The 18,017-nt window shown below is 40.2% G+C and overlaps 1 protein-coding gene across 2 annotated transcripts in view; it reads left to right on the forward strand.

The window, feature by feature from the left end:
- ALKAL2 (ALK and LTK ligand 2) overlaps positions 1-14,228 on the forward strand; it is a 38,809-nt gene extending 24,581 nt beyond the window's left edge. For both annotated transcript variants that reach the window (XM_066589261.1, XM_066589257.1), the window contains exon 6: positions 13,329-14,228. The gene's annotated coding sequence lies outside the window, so the exon portion shown is untranslated. The remainder of the gene's footprint in view (positions 1-13,328) is intronic.
- Positions 14,229-18,017: the final 3,789 nt, after the last annotated feature.

Here is an 18,017-nt window from a genome sequence, read left to right on the forward strand (position 1 = left end):
CAGTTCAATAATTGTCCAGAGTGGAGGATGATTCTTCCGTTACGGCAATGTTTCAGACTTGTATATCCTTTTTCAAGCTTGTCAAGACCATATGCTCATAATCGTCTCATTCAGAGGGGGGGGGGGAACCCCATAAATAAAAGTAAACAACCCCACAAAGAGCCAAAAAGCAACCACTTTAGTCAGTTTCTGGCAGCACGCTACCAAAAAGGACATACGACATAAGTCTGTGGTGCAACTTATTCCTTACTTCATTTCTAAATGGACCCCCTGAGGCAGTAAGGGCTTAATAGGTCACACGCAGCAGCTGTTATATATTCTAGTACCTGGTGCGGCCTTAAAATTAAAAAGGTTTCCTATTGAAGACGTGCCACAGGCACATCTTAATAGGCAAGCTATCACAGCAGCCCTGGTATGTACAAACATATGCTGTAGATGTCTGTATACATCCAAAGTGCACGCAGTCAAGACCTATGTAGCCGTATGACTGATGGGAAGGGGTTAATGAATGGCACACTTAACAAAGTGTAAAGGCGGCCATACACATTAGATAGAAGTACTTTGATAATTGAACAATCATTGAACAATCGTCTGGTGAACGTTCCTTTCGCAGACACAAACATTCAAATTTATATTGGCTGTTAGAATTGGTCAAACTAGCCATACATGTCAAATGACCCCGGCAATGGGCGAAAGATTTTGTTGAGAATGTACTCTCAAAGAAAGAGCTTTTATCTGACAGTCAGACGAAAATTTCAAATGTGGCAGAATTCCTTCCATGCAATGATGGTCTGTTATTGGTCAGCTAAAATGATCAGTCATTGTTCTATCTCTCCCAATGAACAAGTGTTTTGCTTGAAATTGCCCATTTTTATCAACTTTAGGCTAATGTGTTTTGAGCACCTTTTAAAGGAGTTATCCATGCAGCGGCCGCCGGGATACACCGGGGTTGGAGCCGAAGCACTGTCCCGACCCCTGTGTAACAGTGGTGCCCATATTTGCAGGTGCAGCAGCCATTGATTTCAATGAGAGCTGCACCAGCCGATACACAGCGGCTTCTACTCTAACCCCGTTGTATCCCGCCTGGATAACCCCTTTTTAAGGCTACACATTTGCATCCAATAACTGTTTACTGAATGCTTGTTTGGCCAATGGCTATCTCTTCCAATCCCTTCCATTCCCGTGCATGCTCAAATTGAAAGAGCATGCATGAGTTTTGTATCTCTCGAACCAACTGCCCGATCCTCGTCTCCCCTCTGACATTGGCTGGTCCACCTAAATACATGGGCTTGGTCAATTTATCATGTTGATCAATATAAGAAGCCAGAATATCTGTGTTTGCAGGCACCTGAACTCTAAATCCAATATTGATTTACCGTGCGTGAAGTATGGAAATTTTGGATTTGACGTCTTTTTCCTATGAGAGATGCCTGCACACACCTATTAATTTATCATCACACTTGCTCTGCTTTCTTTTACTTGATTGTTCCCTCTTAATAATTTTGCTTCCGCCGCTTTTATCTCTGAGGTTTTCTCTCCATTCACAGATGTTGTGAGGTGGAAGAAGCTTATTTGCAATTTAATGGAATTCCACTGTCGGTTGCTGGGAAACACCACACCTTGTACTAATGTGTAGTGAAAGCTGATAAAATATTAATATCAATTACATTTTTATATTAATTCTCCTTAGCCGCCTTGGGGGACAAGCATCACTACAGATTTGGCAAAGCATTTAGTTTTAATAATTTTTCCAATTTTTCTAAATTATGAAATGGTGCTAAATTATTAAAATCAAAGGCATTAAATATGTACATTTTTCTTTTTAAACTAATATAAGAAGTTGTTTAATTAAATAAGATAACAAACGCACACTGGGGAGCGAGAGACAATAACCACCAGAGGAGCAGTGCAGGTAGCGTATTACTAACTTGCTTCACAAAGTAGACGATGTAAGAAGATGCTGCAAGGTTAGTGAACATGGAATTGTACTTAAGTCGTGAAATGGGATGAGGGCACCTGGGGGTTAGATGTGGGCTGGTGTCAAGCAGCTCCGGAAAGGGGTGAAATAATTATTTTCGCTATGGTATTGTCTAAATACCATCTGATTTTAGACCTTTCATGGATTTTACCCTTTATATGGGACAACTGTGTGGCATATATGCACCCATCGGTTCCATAGATTGCCATCAGACTATCGCTCTGAGCTTACACATGAGCAATAGTCAATCAGAAGGGCGGAGAGGGCTGGGGTCATTCCAGCCCACCCACCTCCGTTCACAGTAAATAGGAGTTGTTCAATACATCGACAAGTATTGCTGTTTCCAGAGAGAATTCGGGCTATAATAGCCCAGTGAAAAGTACTCTTTATGCTCATTTTAGATGAGCTGATTCACTTTTCATTGAGTGAATAGTTCAGTCTCTGTATAAGTTAATGAGAGGGACTGAACGAGCAAACGATCAGCAAATGAGCCAACGATGGTTTTTATGCCTGCATAAAATGAACCACGAGTGCAAAAAAAACTATTGTTTGACCAGTCGTTGGCTCTAGTTTAGACAGAATGATTATAGTTCACTTTCGCTTGTGTAGTGAACTAGAACGAGCACAGACCAACGATAAGGGTAAAGCAGCGGGGAATAAGATGGTTGTCAACGGTGGCTCTGCTGCTTTCCCTAAACGTGGACAATCGTGATCTGTGCCGGTAAGCCACTTGCAGTGGTAAAAACCAATAAAATAGGCAGCTGTTAGGGCCTGCTATCCATGGAGGCGGGTAGGGAAAGATGTTAGCTTGTCGTGATGCCAGAGGTTAGGGACCCATTCTGGGCAAAAATAATAAATACAAAAATGGGAGAACTAAACAATAATGGGGGTAGTATGTCCTTGCTTCCAGAGTTTTAGTGTGGTACCTCAGTGCAGTATGTCAGTGATGGGAAGAGACTCCAGGCAACTTGAGTAGCTGACAACTTTAAGTCACCTTTGGTAGACATTGATGAATCCTGTACTTTTCTCAGGGACCTGACGTTAAAGATGTTACATTTGGGACCTTCCAGCTTTCCTCCCTGGCTTAGAATATCACTGGCTAATGTGATCTCCTCTTCTGGCTTTCGCTCTATATATTTCTCTCCTTCCTCTTCTGTCATTTCTAACTATTTCAGCCGTGTTAGTGAAACATTCGAGGAGCAGGCCCACAGCCGAGGAGATGGCCGGGTAGATAAGGAATAATTATGTCATGGTGGCGCTACCATCTCCTCCCCTAGGGGTAGCTCGGGACCCGTCCAAGTTACTGCTGGGGGAGTTCAGAGGGAAAGTGCAACCGGAGGTTATCTTAAATCTTCTTGTCACTTGTGATGCCACCGTTCCATCATCTGTGGTGTAGGAAATAACTTGGTCCACACACAGGGATAACTTTCTGGACAAACCGGGAACGGTTGGTTATGTCTGTTTACTGTAACTGGATAACGGTTCAACAGTAGATTGGCACAGACAGAACAGAATTAGGTGGTGTGACAGGGAGGATACTTGGGGCAATCCGGACAATTCACAGTCATAGTTATCTGTGAGATTCTGCTCCCGGCAACTTTCCTTCTCTCTCTCCAACTCTCTAATGGTACACACTCACGCTTCCTGTGCCTTCATATGCTGAGCAACGATCCCTTCCTCACTCAGTGCTTATTGGTAGCACTGGCATATCCCTGTAGAATAATCTCAGGTCAAACAGTGGGGAATCGCTCAGCTTCCTTCATTCTTCACACACACACATAGACCAATTGGTGTCTGTGCAGCTCACTCACTGACTTGTCAGAAGAACTAGCAGCAGACTGACTTTTGCTGACTCCTCTTGCTAACTCCATCTAACCACTTGCATCCACCTGGCAAATACATATATATCACAGGGTCACATGATATACAACATGATACATTTCTCAGACATAACCCAGACATCAACACATTCAGTGCTGCAGAGGTGCAATACACATCAAATGCAGACAACATAGAAGACTCTGAAAATACCTTTGCAGAGACAAACCTATAACATTATGGAGGGGCCCCATTAACGCTGGGCCACTACATTAGTACTCACACTTTTGATGTCCTAGCTCCCAACTGCACTCACTGTTAGTAAAGATGGTCTTTTTGTTCCTCCCCGATCTCCTTCAGACTCTTCCGAGCTGGCTAGACTGACTAACCCTGCCCACTCTCTACCTTTTATACTCTAAATCCCCACCAATCCTGAGCTAAGGAAATTCTAACTAGCCAATCCTAGATCTGGCTAGGGGTGACTGACAGGTGTGAGAGCAGGTGAGGGTGCATTCTGCTAAATCACGCAGTGTTAGGTAGTAGAAACATCAAAAGTTTACACTTTATTGGCCAATTAAAGTAATACATACATAATGACACAGATTTCAAAATTTACACACAACTTGCTTTAAGTAACAATAGCAGTACTATGGGACCACATCTCTGGAGTACTACACTTGTTTGAATGATTTTTTTGAATGATAATCATTACATCTTAAATGACCTTTACACTGAGTTTACTCTGCCAAAGCTAGAAAGTCTTTTATGTAGAAGTTTCTCTTTTTAACAAATGAAAGGAAAAAGTGAAAAAAAATTCTATAAGCCAACACAAAGGTGTAGCCTGTTATCTTAGCAAACCCTAATTGTTGTTAGACTAATGTTTTTATTGCGTGATATCTGTAGATAACAGTTCTGGTACTGCTTCTACAGACAAAAGGCTATAAAGTTAAGTCAACTGTTGCTTTGTTTATGTAGTGCTGTATGACTGCCATCACCTAGGTTTCTTTACCTGAGGACATGGGCAAAGACTCAAAGTATTTGCCTTTTTTTTGTTTAATGCATTGTAGACCAGGGTACTGAGTAACTGCTGGTACGAGCTGGTAAGACCCCCATGCATTACTCCCATGTAATTACTTTTATATTTTTCATCCAATGTCCAGTTTTTGGCATCTGTGTATAAAATTGGCCATACACAACTGAACTAATTGGTTTTGGTAGGATCAGTCAATCATGAAATGTGTATGGGGGTGTCCCCACTTTACCCAACTGCAGATCTTGGGAGAAGGCAAGGCTGAGCATGTTGAATTTAAACATACCTGAGCCTTTTGTTCTCAATGGCAATAAGCTGCTGCATAAGGTGTCTGGAAGTGGCTTACTTCCCTCTGTTTATTACAGTTGCAATCAAAATTATTCACCCGACAGCAAATTAGTTTTATTTGCCAAATTTACAAACTTTCAACTATTTGCAAAAAAAAAAATCAAACAAGAATAATTTAAATAGCTCAACACAACTAATACAACAAGTGTTTTCTCCCATTTCAACACAAAATGCCACTTTTAATAACTACTTCAGACTTATTCAACCCTCTATGATAAGTCTTTAGTACTTAGTAGAGTTCCCTTTTGCTGTTCTAACCTGATAGAGACAAACAGCAGCTTCTGATAGCATTCCTGAGGAATCTAAACCCAATCCTCATGGACAATGACTTCCAGGACTTCTTCTGAAACCAAGCTTTGGTGGACTTTGAGGTATGCTTGGGATCATTGTCCTGCTGGAAGAGCCATTAACTTTCAAACTTCAGCTTCCTCACCGGCGGCATGAGGCTTTCTCCTAGGGTCTCCTGATAGTTGATTGAATCCATCTTGACTTCCACCATACTTCACTGTAGGCAAGATGTTCTTTTGAGTTTATGCTTCATTTTTCCTCCTCCAGACATACCACTGATCTAATAGATTCAAAAGAATTCCAGTTTTATTTCACTGCACTATAGAACAGAATTCAAAACATTTGTGGCTTTTTTATATGGTTTTGAGCACATCGGAGATACATTTTCTTATACTTTTTGGGCAGTAGAGCAGTATGTCTTTGAGTTTGGGTATGAATATTTTCAGTGATTACTATATGCCTTACTGTGCATGCGGAAACCTCAGTGCCTGCTGCTACCAAATCTGGCTGCAGGAATTTTGCAATCACTCGAGGGTTTTTGACCACCTGCCTCCTTAGGAATCTAGTGGCAACTGGTGAAAGCTTCCCCTTTCTGTCACATCCAGGTAGTGTTTTCAGTTTTTTACTTTCATTTTGAACTTATGAACTATGCTTCCAACTGGATCTCTAGGATCATTTAGTGCTACTGCTATCTTTTTGTATCCTTTTTCCTTGTTTATCCAAGGCATTGACTCTTCTCTTAACTTCATGGACCACTCTCTTCACTAATGGTTTGTTTAGACTGAATGATTATAGTTTACAAAATTGTTTAAATGAGTAAAAGGGATAATCATTCAGTTTAAACGTGAGCCAACGACTGAATGACTAATGAGAATTTTGAGGTTTTTGTTCATCCAGTTTCAGCCGGCATATAAAAAGGAGCACTTAACAAGAAGTGTGAACGAGAACTGTATGATTCTAGTTGAGAATCATGCAGTCTAAACAGACTTTCTGAGCACGAATGAGCTGGTGATGACGTCACCAGCTCATTCGCTCGGACAAATGAGAATTGTGAGATTTTCGTTCTGTCTAAAGAGGCCATTAGCCATATTTCTAACAAGCAAGCAAACATCACAGTCAACAAAGACCTACTATCCAGGCCAGGTATTTTTATTTATTTTTTTTATCTGAAGCACACCTGATGCAACTAATGAAGCCTTCCATTAGCCACATCAGGTGTGCTTGTGACAACACCAAATTTCCATGAGTTGAAAATGTGCTCTTACAGGGGATTCTATTCAGGAGGGGTTAGTCACTGAGACAAAAAGCCTAAACTGTCATTTATGTTTTGGAACTATTAAAATGTACCCTTTTTGAGTGTTTTTTTTATTTTTTATTTATTTGTTTGTATGGAAGGATGTTTTTAGTTTTTCCCATCAGTTCGAGCAAATAGGATAGCATAAAATAGATATATTATGGAGGGGTTCTCACCCTAACAGGGTTTTCAATAGGGAAAGGTAAATAATACACAGGGATTTATAGATATACTGCTGGGGGGGCTCTACTATGCACCAGACCCTACACTAGAACTGCCGCCTAATACTCAATTACATAGAGATCCTATTTCCTGGATAATAACTCCCCTCCTCTATATAAAGCCTTGTCACAAATTACTTCTCTAAAACAATGGTGAATTGACCTTTGGGTCCTAGTGAAAATATAACCTGCTGCTACATGCACCCAGTAGCCAATAAAAGTGGTGTTCTGTGTTGAATTTAGAGAAACCATTTGTTATATTACTTGTGTTGAGCTATGTTCTTGTCATCATTGCTTTTTTTTGCAAACAAAGAAAAGTTTGTGAATTTGGTAGAAACTTAATTTGCTATGGGGATTGAATAATTATGACTGTCCAGAGTCCGAGGAGCGGGTCCACAGCCCAGGAGATGGCGGGGGTAGATAAAGGGCCACCGTTCTGTCCTCTGCGGTGAATGTCAGTGAAGTAAATAACTTGGTCCACATACAGGGATACTTTCTGGACAAACTGGAGTTTCAACGTACCACAGTAGTTTGCCACAAATTAAACTTCTGGAAGGTGGTGTGCGAGAGAGGACTTCATGGGGGTAATCCGGACAATCCATAGTCCCAGTTATCTGTGTGATCCCGCTCCTGGCGACTCTTTCTCTCTCCAATACTGTACCAGTCAACACTCACACTTCTGGTGCCTTTCTCTTTCAAGCAGTGGTCCTTCTTTCTCTCTCAGCGCTTAATGGTAGCCCAGGCGAAGCAGAAGGGTATCGCTCAGCTTCTTCCATTCTCCACACACAGCTTGATCAATGTTTGTGGGGTTTACTCACTTGCAGACTTAGGTTAGCACAGACTAGACTCTTGCAAAACTCTTTAAAACTAGACCACACTGCACTCCAACTAGCATGTACTCCTCTCTCTAGTATTCTTGCACACACACATATATATTACAAGGTCACATGATACACAACAAGATACATTTTCCAGACATAACTCAGACATTAACCCATTCAGTGCTGCAGAGATGCAATAGACATACCAAATGCATACTACAATTAAAACACGGACAGAACAATGGCACGAAACAGACACATAACATTATGGAGGGACCCTGCTAACTCTGGGCCACTACAACTGCAACTATAATAACACATGAACGTTTGGCCAAGCCCAGTGTGTGTGGGATGGTCGGGAAGAAAAGCTGTTAGCTGTCGGTGCATGCTCATTTAGTCATCTATACCTGGACAAGCCCTTTAAGCTTGCCATACATTTTCAAACTATTGCTGATCTATTCTCAGGATAAGTCATCAATACTATATCGGTGAGAGTCCATGCCAGGGATCCCTTTTGATCAGATCTCTGGGCTGCTGCACTTGTTCACTGAGCTGATTTCTGCAGAAAGCTCCATTCACAGTGCAGTGGCCAGGTTTGTTGTGACAGGCCAAGTTTCCATTCATTTCATTGGGTGCTTGACCTGCAGTACCAAGCCTGACCACTGCACTGGAAATGGATCTATTTTGCTTCCTGCAGCAATCTGCACAGTACACCAGTGCACAGAACAGCTGATGGGTGGGGTTCCCTGGTGACAGACACCGCCAGTCAATTATTGATGCCATGCCTTAAGGATAGACCATCAATAGTTTACAACTGAACAACTGCTTTAAGAAACACATAACTAAACTGAAGAAGGTTCAGCATGGGCAGATTGATCTTTTTTGGTACTGCAATCTAGGGGTTATTTAATTTGGGGGAAAAGGCGGCTTATGGGCAATCTAATTATTCTGTACAACATATCAGTGGACAGTACAGAGACCTTTGTAATGATCTGCTTATACCTTTTGAATATGACTATGACAAGAGGGTGTCAGGAAGGGTTTCATCATCATGGGACTTCCTTACTGTAAGAGAAGTGAGACTAGGGGACTCTGCCAATCTTTGTTGAAAAAAGGTTAAAATTGCCTGGATGTCTTTTTTATTTTTTTTTAATATATCACAAGTATGTACTAAATTTTTGGAGATGGGTTTTTGACCAAAATATGTATTCTAATCACTATATTTGGAGTCAGGAAGAAATGTTCCCCTAATATGAGATAATTGACAATTGGGATTTTGCTTTTATCTAGAACAACTCCTTACGAATAGAGAAATGATTCTTTGTTAAGTCTTACTATGTTACTGTATAAACCTAAAATATGTCAGCCATATGATAAATGACAGTGGATACAGAACAGTACTGTATAAAAATAAGTCCATTATCACACTCTCCAAGGTGCATGGAAGGATAGATCAATTAGACTCAACAGACTGGGACAGTAGTAGTAAATAATAATCATTCCTAGGCTGCAAGTCTGCGGTATTGTCCATTGCTCCTTACATTAAGCTCATTGCCAAATCCTGTTTCCACATCCTTAAAAATATCTACCACATCCGCCCTTATCGCTACACTAAAGCATTAATTAATGCTCTTATCATTTATCACCTCGACTGCTCTAAAAACGTTATCAGTTAGACATCAGGAATGTGGTTTTGCTTGTGCTGCTATTCTTTGTTCTTGTATTGATTGTTTAATTCCTCAAAAGGCAGGTCAGAACAGTGTTTCTCATTTACAAAGCCAAGCTAAACTGGGTTACCCAGACTACTGGTAACCTATAGCTAGAATATGGAATATCTGACCTATCGCTGCTTGGCTAAGGTTAAAGCGCCTCCGTAGTCTCCTTTTAAGCGCCATAAACTATGTTATGGAGCTCAAAGGTGAGGGGATTGGGGATCTGCTTTTTGTACTTACTGGGTCCCCCATTCCAGTGCCATGAGTGCAGTATGACTTTTTTTTCAGATGTGTGCATGCTCTCCATATGCGCACACACATAGCCTTGTGAAAAGAATCCTGCTGTATGTGCACACTGATTTCTCAGGGGAACAGTGCTGCAAAGAGGGGCCCAGTAAGTATGAAAAGAAGCTCCTCACATTCTACAATCCCATCACCTTTTAACCCCGATAACATAGTTTGAGGATAAAAGATGGATAGGGGCCCTTTAAAGGAAACCTGAGTTTCCAAGAAGTTTTCTAAAATATACCAGGTTCTCCATACCCTCCCTCTAATTGGCTGCTGTTTTCACCCTGGTTCATGTCTGTAGGTTCTGATCTTCTGGTGGTCTTCCCCATTTTTCTGCTGTTTGCAATCCACTTTTAGGGAGAGGGTATGTAGCAAGCCTAACATTCTGCCAGTAGTTCACTGTCCTGACTTCCTTGCCCTTATTTCCCATGCTGTATTGCATTGTCTCTGGACCAATCAGCAGGGAGGTAGTATCTGAATGCCCACCCCTCTGCTTTCCCAGGACGATCAAGCATTGAGAGGCATTCTGGACAAATGGTTAGTATTCCCACTACAATGTGTGTGTGTCTTGGTGTTACAGCATGACTGTGTACACATTACACACAGAGGCAGAAACTGTGGAAATCGTTTTCAGGTTACATTAACACAAACTAGTAGATGAACATGTTGTTTGAATAGTTAGTCCCCCTTTAAGTGTAGTATTTGCTATCATTGACCAGACCAGTCCCATTGTAATGGATGGGTATATTATACATAGGGCACTTTAGTTCTGGGTGTTTGCAAGTTGGGCCAAAGTAAACACAAACAAACAATAGCCATTTTAAAGTACGCAGAAAATATGAGTATTAGCAACTCTAGAAGTAAACAAACAAATCGGAATCTGTGAAAATTCCACATGACGAGGTTAGTCTGGGTGATATTGTGTAGCAACATATTGAATGGTAATCCAGCAATCTTGCTTGGCCAAACTCGTCTGCACCTCAAGATGCAGCTGTTACTGTCGCTAGACTCCCAAGTAGCAGTCCTTATATTCCAGGCTTCAGTATTGATTACTTAGAAATTCTGGCTGCCAGTGAAGATTTTGTTTTATTATATAGTGGATTATACAAACCTTTCCAGATTTACTCAGTAATATGCCTTTTGGATGTCTCACCAGCTCTGTTGAGTAATTAGATTGCAGTAATAAAATAAAACTACTTGGGTACACTACTGCTAACTTTTAAGCTAACTTTTCAAAATAAACTGATGTGTGTGTATATGAGGAATAACAGTATTTCTAGACGTTATATGACTTGTATATAGTATTTTTCACCTCTGCAGACTGTTTAATTTTCAGTCTTCCCTGAACTGGTGGGTGGACACTAGCCACTATGATGTCTCCATTCACTGCACACATAGGACAACAGGATTATCTTCTGCTATAGCACTCTGTACTACTATACTATACTGAGGAGTATAGATGTGATTTCAGTATCTATAAGACAGTAAACACTTACTACAGGCTGCAGCAACATGCATCTTTGTGTCTTCCTCCTCATCCTTCCTCCTCATAGATTTTTATAAGCAGAATAAGACAGCAGCAAGTAATAAACCCCTTCCATACACACTTCCTGTTATCTGTCTTGGCTTCTATGTTACTAGACGGACTTTGCATTGACAACAGGCAGTGGAGAACAAATTGGAAAGTGAGACCCCTAGAGGCCAGAACTTTAGATTGATTTTTCAGCACAAAAATGTCACTTTTGGGAAATATATGATAACCAATATGACAACCAGTAATGATGCAAATAATTTAGGTACATGCTGAAAAGTTAGTGACCATAAAGGTAACTCTACTGGGAATTGGAGAGATACAATATGTGCATCCAGTGTATACCTGTAAACTTACACAGTGCATGCGTATCTGTTTTCGGGGACTGCTTTGTAGCACATAGTGAAGTAAGATTACAGGGTTATTACAAGTGATCTTCCTGATTTGCAACCCTCATAAATCCCATTTAATTACATTAGATACATACATTTGATATCAACGGAAACAGAAACTCAAAAATTTTCATTTAGCTAATTTGTCTAACATAAAGACTCCTTGTTGCCCATAGCAACCAATCAATGTACAGCTTTAATTACTCAAGCTTCAGAGATAAGATGAAAGCTGCACTGTGATTGGTTGTTATGGACAACAAGGACAGTCTTACTGTTTGACAGTTTTGCTAAATCAGGCCCACAAAGTTTTATTCTGTCGCAGTTGTTGCAAGGGTATTATGAGACAAAATGGCTCAATATATAATTGTATGTGTAATTGTGTATATGAGCTCAATATATACAATTACAGCAACTTTCGCCAGTGAGAAGTCTTAAGTCTGCAGAGGTTTTTAAGATCTGTCAAGGGATAGTTTTCTTAGACCACTTTAGTACCAAAGATTCAGTACTTTTTTTATTTTTGTCCCCGCCTTCCAGGAGCCATAGCCTTGTAGCTTTTCAATTGACATACTCGTATAAGGGCTTGTTTTTTGCAGTACAAGTTGTAGTTTTTAATGGGTAAATTTAATATACTGTATAATGAATGGAAAAATGTTAAAAAATTAAGTGGGGAGATCTTAAAAAAAACAAAACACGATTGCGCCACTCTGGTGGGTTGAGTTTTTACAGTGTTCTCGGTGCAGTAAAAATGACATGAACTTTGTTCTATGGGTCAGCACAACTACGGTGATACCAAATGTATATAGTTTATTAATGTTTTTCTATTTTTAAAAAGTGCAATTTTTTTCTTAAACAAAGTTTCCCATCATCACATTTTGAGATTTATAACTATTTTTTCATCGATTGGACCGTGTGAGGGCTTGTCTTTGACGGAGTGAGCTGTAGTTTTCACTATAATCATTTTGGTGTGCAGGCATCTTTTTGATCACAAGTTTTTGTTTTTCTTTTAATCGCAACTCTGGCATTATATCCGGTTGTTGTTTTTTTTTTTTTTTGTTTTTTTTTTAACAGCTTTCACAGTGCGGGCTAAATCTTGCAATATTTAAGTAATTTGTATTTTTATGTTTTTTATTGGTTTAGGTTTTTGTAATTTGGAAAAAGGAGTATTTCTTTAACTGTTAAAAAAGGAAAAAGAAAATTTAAATAAAAGTTTTCTCCTATGTTAGTCCTGACAGGGGACTTAAGATCACTTGTACTATAAACTGCAATACTTCAGTATTGCAATATATAGAGATTTGTTGAAGTTGCCTTTTAAGCACTGCCTTCTGAGCAGTAGCAGAACATGTGAAAAGGATTACAGGACGAGTGCAGCGTCTCCAGTCTCCCTTTCCACATGTTATGCTACTTATTTTGATGGGCTCCTCCTGCTTGTGTGACAGTTCTGTATAAGTCTTGCTGTATACATTACATGTAGTTCTCAACCACTGTATGTATTTGGTTTAAACACTTCTTTTGTATGTTTTTAGGTTTTTTTCCCCCAACCTTTTTGTTAAAAAGAAATTCTAAAAAAAACCTGTATTCTAACCTGTTCTATTTTCCTCTCCTGACAGATATCAAAGGAACATGAAATACCAAGTGCCTTGGAAACCAACAGGGAACAGATAAAGATGTTTCTAGCATATCCCCCCATTGTGAACAAATAACTTTATTTTTGCATATTGACATATTATACTTCCATAATCCTCACAATGTACATTTTCTATGTTGTCCTCTCTGTATGCATATGGATGTAGTGTACAATGACTGTAAATAACTGCCATATGGAAAGAACGTACTCCTAGCGTGCTTGTCTCATACCCATGGTCAGGCAAGTCATTGCCAGTGGACTGCAATGAGGCATTGTATATTTCTCTAGCTTCCAATCCGTGAATGGCTGGTTTTCTGGGTATAGGTACAAGTTTACGTTCAGGTCCGATGTGTTATGCTGCCAAAAAACTTGTTTGTGACCTCCTTTTAGAATACTGCGTATGTTCTATGTAATATATTTCTGTTGCAATTTGTGTACAGACCTTGTAATAGACTCTGCTTTGCAACACTAGTAAGTCAATGTAGTAATGCTTATGCAGCCAAATCGCAACGTTAAGTTCAACTATATATGTTTTTGTTTCTTTTTTTCTTCTTATCCCAAAGTTGAATATTTATGGTCACAAAACTTTAGTTCTTATTAAATAAGTGCATGACGGATTGCCTTGTTCATTGTCTGCACAGGACAATGTATTCTTATGCAGAGATCCTTCTCTGAGTGCTGCATAGCGTTCACTTTATGTACAATATCATGGAGACATTTGTGAGCGAGATACATAGGGAAGCTGATTTGTATATAGACACATCCAGCCTGAGGCCATTAGTTTTCTGTACATTACATGTATAAAACATTCCAGTGACATGTGCAATATGTAAATAGATGTAAATATGACATACCTAATAAAGTGTTTGGTATATATACAGTATGTTGTGTGTGGTGGACTGTATCCGTTGCGGCCCAGTGGGTTTTGCTGTCCATAAGAACACTGTAAGAGGTAAGGAAAGTGTTCTGGTCTTTGTCATCCAGTGCCCTAAGGACCAGTTAAAGCAGCGGATCGGGCAAAGATGGCCTCACTAGCTTCTACCTGATGCACACTGCGTATTAGTATACATCAAAGTGGGATTGTTCTCAATGAGAGAAGCCAAGTAATCTTGTAGATATACCTTTTACTGGCTAACAAAAATACATGATGTTACAGCAAGCCTTTGGATCTTCTATAGATACCTCCTCAGGCTAAAATGGAACTGGGTTGGATGGGGCACATATATAATATAGAAATGCAGAGAGGACACTCCTCTTGATTGAGATACTAATGTTCACACACAGAAATTTGAGACGGTTTTGCATTCAAACCTTAAAACAGATAAATTGAACTGAGAAATACTTAATCAGTCCAGTGAGCTCAGGAATGTGACAATTTTATGTCTCTTTCCTTCAACCAGCACATGGAAGGAGAGTCAGCACCACCTATTGGATGGCAAGATTATTACAAGTCAAGTTCAGAATTTTTATGAAGTCTAAAAAAATTATTGGGAAGAGGACATCCTTAGTATACATTAGTAGTATAAGACACTACACCTGTTTTGATTAAAAGGGTTTTTTTATGCACCACTGGCTGCAAGCACCTTGGTCATAGTGGAAGCCACAGCTTCGCATTCTGTAGTAGCAGGTACTTATTAGATTTCAATGAGAGCTGCGCCTGCAATTACATTCTCTAGATGCCACCTTGTTGCCTTTGTGCAGCTGGATCGGCGTGTAATGACGGCTTGGTTTCAGCAGGAGGTTTAGTAGTCATATTTATCACGGTTGGTCCCACTCCCACCTTCCATGAATCGGGGTTAGGTTGACCATTATAATATGGAAGGGGGAGGTTATAGTAAGTGATCTTTTGCTATGAAGGAGGAAATCCAGGGGCAAAATAATCTGGCTACGATGTAAAATCCTTAATACTTTATTTCTCAGGCTATGAGTAAGACCTGTTCAGTTGAAATGAGTTAGTGGATGCTGGCAGACGTTTGTATGTCTCTACGTATTTCTAAGATTTTCCCACAATAAAGTATTAAGGATTTTACATTGTCGCCAGATTTTACCCTTGGATTTCCTTCTTCATTTTTCACTATTTCAGCGGATTCCGGCTGCAGCTCTAAGGATTGTCCGTGCGCCTTTGTGACCCACAGGTGAGCAGCACATTTTTGTCATTTTTCCTATATTTTGCTATGAGCTTGGATATTTGACAGTGATGTGATAAGACATCTGTACTAATGCCAGGCTTTATTCAATCTTGATCTACCCTAGTTGTAAACTTATTTTTTTAATTAATAAAATTATCCAAGTCTTCCCTATGTCTTTGTGCTGGATATGCTTGCCCTTACAATATGGAATATGTAGCATTCAAGGTACAATGCAGTATTGTGACATACTATATATGCGGTCCCAACTTAACACCATATCTACTACTCCAAAATGTGGAAGTACTATTTGATATTTTTATACTTTTGAAGTTTATATTTCCGATCTACAATCTACCGATAAAGATATTTGAAATACAACATACATTGTTTATGTATCTGCTTGCCATTACAATAGAACATATTTTGGTATTTCTAGTGCTATTGGAGGCACATACATATCTACCATTGGAATATTGTATCTTTGGAGGTAGTCTTCTACATTTCCATTTGACTTATACATAGCTTTGATATATCCAACCTACAGATAGTTGGGACAGTGCTGTAGGATACAACAGGACTACATTTTTTTTTCTGTCTCGGGGGTCCTTTTCTGCCATCTGTTATACTGGCTTCACCACTATCAACCGATATTTCTCACCCCAAAAAGGGGAGAAGTAATAGAAGATAACATGGGAGCCTCTAGTAGGAGATTTAATCCATATTTGGGAATAGAGAAGACTTCATTAATTAAATCATTTAACATCTATATTTGAGATTATACAGCATGGTTACGTACATGATAGTCAATTAAGCTGGACCATGGCACAAGTTGTAGGGATAAAACAATAAGAGAAATAAATTCAGCATCTATAAGTTGATATCATGGGTGTCGGGTTTTTCATCTATCGTTGAATGACATTTTCGTCATCAAGTGTACTAGCTATGAAGTAACAGTTAGCAAAGTTGTTTTTTTTTGTTGTCCAATATCCATTATTTGGATCAGATCTCCTTTTTTCTGATCCTGATTATTGGATGCCTCCCCTTTTCTCCTCCCTGCTTTTTATATAGAGAAAGCTAGAACGAGGTTCCCACATCAGGGTCACTTTTTGGGGTGGTTACTCCACTTTTCCATCTGTAGACGTTATAATAAAATTATATTAATGAATAAGACAGCACACTTTTCTGAACCCCATAAATTAAGAGTGTGGCATATCATCAGTAGTATATGAAACTAACATTGGTGATACTCCCATACGAATAGAGTCCGATTTGTGATATGGACAGAACTTGCATGCGAAAAGAGACCATTCATTTAATGGGTTCAGGTACAACAGATTTTTCACTTGGACAATGGTCTGAGTTTGGAGGGAAAAATAAAATAGCGGCAGGTCTTATTTTTGTGCAAGTCCCAAGCTTAAAACACCCATGTAGATAGAGGCTTGCTTACAGCACACAACCAACAGCCTGTTCACTTGGCACACTTAAGTCACATCATAGACATTAGTGGCATATTCTGTGGATATGCATGCGATACGTGACTAATAGATACAGCTCCAGAGGTGGGACCTGCAGCTATCTCCAGAACAAGGGTGTCCTGGCAAGATGGTCTTTCGCCATTCGCTTCAATAGGATTCATGGAAACATCCAAACCTGGATATTTCCATGACCCCTATTGAAGTAAATGGAGCGCTGCAAGTGTGCAGCTACCTCTATTCCTTCACTTTGATAGTGCAGCTAGAAGCCATTTCACCCGGCAGGTAGGGAGACCTCTCTTTCTGGAGATATCCACAGGATACATCACCACCTAGATTAAAGTCATGAAGGTCTAAAATGGGAATATAATCTTAAACCCAAAAAGGAGTGTGAGGTAAAGCCAATAATGCGTAAAAGGAAAATACCCAAAATGGATGTAATGCAGGAAGAAAGGTGGTGCAGTACTTGCCTAATACACATCAGCTGCTGCCCAAGAAAGGATTAGACATTTTTTTTTAATTAGAAGTACCCCTTAGGTTTCTTACCCACGAGAGTATGTCGGCCGCCGTTTTTACTGTTGGACGATATACGCTACCATCTGTGGCGTTAAAGCTCCTGAACGGCCGCATAAATCTAACAATTGTGCGACCGGTCACACGGCAAGGGCCCCGGGCGCATATAGGTCGAGGCTATCATGTCATCGCCCCTTTTCCCTCGCCATCGCAGGCTCACCTCCGCTCTCCTCCCCGCTGGCTCTTTGTAGTGGGAGGGGCGGAGCTAAGCGTTGCCCAGCTCCTCCCGTTGCTGGCTGCGGACAACGGGCAGAGCCTCAATCTGCCCTTGTCAACAGCCAACAATGGGAGGAAGCGGGACGGGGTGGTGCTTAGCTCCGCCCCCGTCCCACCCCTCCCATTGCAAAGAGCGAGTGGGGAGAAGAGCAGAGGGAGGGAGTTTAGAGCCCATGCAGCAGCAGATGTACTCTGGCCCAAAAGATAGTTCCAGGACTATCTTTTGGGCCCGACGTAAAAACGCCCGGCACTATATTGGCCGGCCAGGCACTTTTACGTCAC

The sequence above is a fragment of the Eleutherodactylus coqui genome, chromosome 1 (assembly GCF_035609145.1).
Source record: "Eleutherodactylus coqui strain aEleCoq1 chromosome 1, aEleCoq1.hap1, whole genome shotgun sequence".
Lineage (NCBI taxonomy): Eukaryota > Metazoa > Chordata > Amphibia > Anura > Eleutherodactylidae > Eleutherodactylus > Eleutherodactylus coqui.